This window comes from Hippocampus comes, unplaced genomic scaffold (assembly GCF_001891065.2).
Source record: "Hippocampus comes isolate QL1 unplaced genomic scaffold, H_comes_QL1_v1.1 scaffold124, whole genome shotgun sequence".
Classification (NCBI taxonomy): Eukaryota; Metazoa; Chordata; class Actinopteri; order Syngnathiformes; family Syngnathidae; genus Hippocampus; species Hippocampus comes.
In genome coordinates, this window is record NW_017805075.1 from 626,782 (window position 1) to 632,074 (window position 5,293).

The 5,293-nt window shown below is 38.3% G+C and overlaps 1 long non-coding RNA gene across 1 annotated transcript; it reads left to right on the forward strand.

The window, feature by feature from the left end:
- The first annotated feature begins 794 nt into the window (after positions 1–794).
- Positions 795–2,239, forward strand: LOC109512924 (uncharacterized). Its single transcript, XR_002167623.1, has 2 exons — positions 795–1,803; positions 1,837–2,239. It is a non-coding gene; the product is annotated as an uncharacterized LOC109512924 (long non-coding RNA).
- Positions 2,240–5,293: the final 3,054 nt, after the last annotated feature.

Here is a 5,293-nt window from a genome sequence, read left to right on the forward strand (position 1 = left end):
TGTGTGTGTGTGTGTGTGTGTGTGTGTGTGTGTGTGTGTGTGTGTGTGTGTGTGTGTGTGTGTGTGTGTGTCGCTAATGTAAGCAAAATAGAGCGCAGCCGCGCCACATGCGCGTCTGGACTGCGAGCTACGATCAGCTTTCCCTCTGGAGCGCAGCGCGAATGGCAAAATTCCTTTGGAAGGGATGATTAAAGATTTCCGGTTAGGACTTTCGAAATAAAACATCACGTAGATGAAGACGGACTCCCGGTCCAGACTTTCAAAATAAGACAGCTCGTCGTTGCATAATCCTCGTCAGGTAGACCTTTCCACCACTAGTAAACAAACACTTTTAAGTCCTTTGACGAAGGCAGAGCAATTGACAAAATCTGGTGAATGGTTTGAATGAGTCCAGTAGTGTCAATGTGTTATGTGTCAGAAAAAAATTGAAGATGTGGAACGTGAGGTAACTGTCAAGCGAGACGGAACACGCTAAAAAAAAACATTGCCATTAACTTGTCTTTCTCAGTGAAATGAAAAAAGAAAAAATTGTATGGTGTATTTAACGAGAAAAATAATTCACTCTATAGTATTTTACTTTATAAAAATATACAGTCAGTAATCCATCCATCCATTTTCAACATCGGTTGTGCTGAACAGGGTCGCGTGGAGTTGCTGGAGCCTTTCCCAGCTAACCACACTCTGAACTGGTCGCGGGTCAGTCAGGGTTAAAAAATCAAAAGAATTGAGACGAGACTGTTCCTCGAACGACTCGACTGTACTGTTGCTGCCACCTGCTGACCAACGGTGATGCTTAAAAAGCAATAAAACAGACATGATATTGATTCAATCCTTTATTTGCACTTTCGCGTTTACACTTCAGAAATAATCTGATTTGGGAACTTAAAGTGTTAAAAAAGAACGTTGGGAAACCGAAGCGACACTGTACGGACACTGGTCGGTGATTTGGCGGTGTCATTCTTTCGGTGTTTCACCATTTTGGGGGGAGGAATGCAGAGAATTAAATGGGATTTTTCCAGATTATAGATAACAGTCTGTGTCTCCTGATGTTGCCATAAAGGGCTTTTGATCGCCCTCATCAAAAATAATATTCATTTTTTATGAAAACATGTAACTTTCCCTCCTGAATGGCTTATCAATCTAAAGAATCTTATAACCTGAGTAATAAAAAAAAAAAGTAATCTATACAAAAATAACATCTCACAGTATATCTCCATAATGCTTCTAGAATTGCCGTAACACAATTAAAAAACGAATCATCATATTGGATACAACAGAGTGCATAATGAAGGATTTTGGATGGATTTACAAGGGTGATGCTTAATTCAAATTATGACTTTTACAATAAAACAGTGGTCAGGATGAAACAGTTCATGTTACCAAGGCAACAGTATGTGGCACAATGGGCACAAAAGTTGAAATCCACTCAGCTGCTGCAAACGTTTGGCATTATATAAATGTATTGTTCTGTTTTGTATTGTATTTCTCACCAATTTCCATTACAAAGCAAGTACTGTAATTCACACTCAGGTCTCATAGAAGAAAACATTCGTGAACCAAACGGGCTGGTAGAATCAAAAATTGAATTGGTCCTTAAAAGGCTCGATCATATATTTTTCTTTTACATCACAGCACAAAATGATGACCACTGTTGTGTGATGCATTCAGCACATATGCGAGAATGATTAATTAAATACACATATAGCTCTCTACACATATTTACAGAATATATTTTATGACTGCAGAATACCACACCTGCAGCAAAAGTGTATTTGCGTCATCACATTTATATTGAACAATATAGTGGAGTGTGTGTAGACTACCCGCACAGGGGAGGCATTATAATTGCTGGGAGTCGTCATGAGGTATACGTGAACACCAAAGCAGCCTTTGGAGAGGAGCAGATATTTTACAGAGGTGTACAGGAATGGGAAGATGATAACTGTGATACACTCTACGTCTCATTCAGCTATTGAAAATAATATATAAATATCATAATAAAAATAAATAGATAAAACAAGTTGAAGCGTTTCCAATTTTTAAATGCAACTATACAATTCAGTTGAAAAATGAACTGAAATCCCAAAGTGGGATAAATTTAAAATAGAAAATACAGTTGCATAATTAAATGTATATATATTTTTTGAAGCACCTTGTCGGACCTTTACAATCTCTTTCCAGTCACATTGGACAGGTCTGTCTGTGGCACGTCTTGTTGACGATCAATTTGGACATTTTTTAAGATTGTTGAGGGAAAGTGAAGTTATAAAAAATAATCTACAATTGAAAAAAAACAAAACAAAACCCTTTTTGTCATTGGTAACAAATCATTATGGCCCAACAGTAACACAGTGGTGCCCTGAGATACGAGTTTGATTTGTTCCATCACCACGCTCATAAACCGCTCTAAACCATGACTTTGGATGCTAATGATTAGAATTTGCCTGATTTGTTAGGATTAAGATAAACGTACTTTAACCCTTTCAGGGACAGCGGTTACTACAGTGGATAGTTTATGATGTTATCAGGTTACAGGAGCCATGAAAGGGTTAATCGGGCAAGGTTGTGTGGTAAATGAGTATTTCTCCTCGATTCACCTTTAGTTTGACTGTAAAATAAATTAAGTGTGGGATTAAAGATGTTTTTAGATGAATTGTTGAATATTTGCCAAACTGCTCATATCTCAAGTTTGCGCTCGCAAGTCAAAGCATTAAAAAAAAAAAACAAAAAAACAATTGGCTGAATGGCAGCTCATATCTCAAAGAAACGCTGAGTCACTCATACAGTATCTCAGGCCACCACGGCACATGATAAATATAATCAATGAAATAATCAGATGTCTCTGGCCCCATCTTGCACCTTTAATTTGATGTACAAGAAACCACAGTGCCATTGGAAAAACAAACAATTCGAGAAAGAAAGTGTGACTTACGAGGTGTTAGTCATTTGTTGTGCACTCACAGACAGTACAGCTTGTGTATACACTGAAAAAAAATCCTGTTTCCATTGGATTTAATTCGGGCATGTACATCGGTTGCGCATAATCAAAATGTGCTAAACTAAAAGATATCATTTGAAAATAGTCATGTGCAACCGAAAGTTGAGTAATTTCTACCAAAATGTATCAATGCAACTGTCATAAGAGTAAGATTTTTTTACTGAATTGTATAGATTTTTTTCAAAATCACATGAATGAGTAAGTTCTGTTATATCTGTATATCTTTATTTTAAATTGTACATTTATTCATTTGATTTTATCGTTTTCTTTTGTCTTGTTTTGAGTTACAAAAAAATATCTGCTCTACCTTTTTAACCTGGAACAAATGTGAAGACAGGCGTGCAACAGAATCAAGGGAAAAGTGACCCAGAAAAACCAGAAAATACCTGTAAATGGGCATTTACAGCTTGAAATATCAGCTGACAATCAGCTGTAAAAAGGCACAAAAAATACAACTTCAATCTTTGGGATGGGCATCCAGAACAGCTTCCAATAAAGAACCAATTTCAATCCGTTCACTCCAGCGTCTCCATGCTTATCGGCAGAGGTGGGCATCATTGAACCATCACTGTTTCCGTCAGTACTTCAGACCGACCCACATACGACCAGTCTGTACCTCATTGGCAAAAGACAATCTGTGTCAACAACATATGTACCATGTAACAAGCATGGCGCCGTACAAGCAAAATCAAGAAAAAAATTGAAATGAAAACACCAGAGACACATCACGCACAGCGTGGTGATCGGTGAAATAAAAACAATATGAGAGACATGTCATTGCGGCCTGTGGGACCGAAAGTTATAGAACAATTTTTCATGTTTAATTTATTTGGCCGCGTGTCAGGTGTGCGGCACCTGCGCGTGACGTGGTACCGGTAAGTCCGTTCTCGACACCGTTTGGCTCACTCGGACCGACTGCGTGGGCCTGAAATACAGACGAAAGCTCATTGGCGGACTAACGCAATGACGAATCAGTTGTAGATTTCTATTTTTGGAGTGATGATGACGCCAGATGCCATTGCTGGATCAGACGGAGAGGACTAAATTGACATGGGAGGATCACAATCTGCCAAACAATCAAGGATACGGTCACACAACCTGAGAATTACGTTGCCACATAGATGCGCCCCATTGTTTCTTTGAAATGACAAATTCATTTTGTGCAAATATTCTTCTATTTAGATGATCATACTGCAGAACTAAAGTGACTCACAATAATTCAATCGGAAAAAAAAATCCAAGAGGAAGCAATAATTAGACTGACGAGCAGAAAAGGGCAGTAATTTCCAAACACAGTGTCATCAGATGTGCCACAGGAAATGATCAAATTGAACTGAATCTCTCAGAGAATTATTTTTTAGCTTTGTTATAGCTTTTCAAGATGACTCAAAGCTGTTGAAGAAGATCTCCAAGGGTCTTCTGTTTAACTTAAACTGGCTCAGATTTCACGGAGCGAGTCGATTTAACAGTAAGAAAATATTATCATTACCGTATTTTCCGCACTAAAAGGTGCACCTAAAAGCCTTCCATTTTCTTAAAAGCTCACAGCGCCTTAAAATCTGATGCACCCTGTGTATGGTCATTACGGTAATATGTCAAAATGGCTCCTTGCTGGAGACATGCTTACAACACAGAGTTCCAATTTAAGGCGATCGGTTTCACAGTTGAACACGGAAATAGAGCAGCGACAAGAGAGTTCAATGTTAATGAGTCAATGTTATGACTTGCTGTTGGTTAAGTGAACTGTGTCGCTGCTTTATTAATTAAATAAGTTTTACTGACATCTGATCGTCGCTATATAAAACAGGGTGTAGAGTAGTGTTCTGTTGGCATTTCCTTGAGCGTAGCTCTATCTAGTGGATGCATTCTAGATTGCGTCTTATAATGCTGCGTCCAATAAATGAAAAAAATTACAAAAGAGGCCATTCATTGAAGGTGTGCCTTTTAGTGTGGAAAATACAGTACTTCAGAATGCATAACTTTGTGACACTTTTGTTTGGTTGCGTACCATGACATTTTTCCATCTACACCAGGGGTCCCCAACCTTTTTTGCCCCACGGACCGGTTTAAGTCAGACAATATTTTCAGGGACCGGCATTTAAGGTGTGGCGGATTAATACAACAAAATAATATCGTATGAGCTGCATGAAAACTGTGGTGTTTTCGAAATATAATAATAAACACAAGGAGCGTCTAATCTGGTCGCAACACTCTTATCGCTCTGGTAATGTTTAATGCCTTCAAAATACGATACAACACAAATTCAAAGTGCATGAAAATGACGACTCACCACAG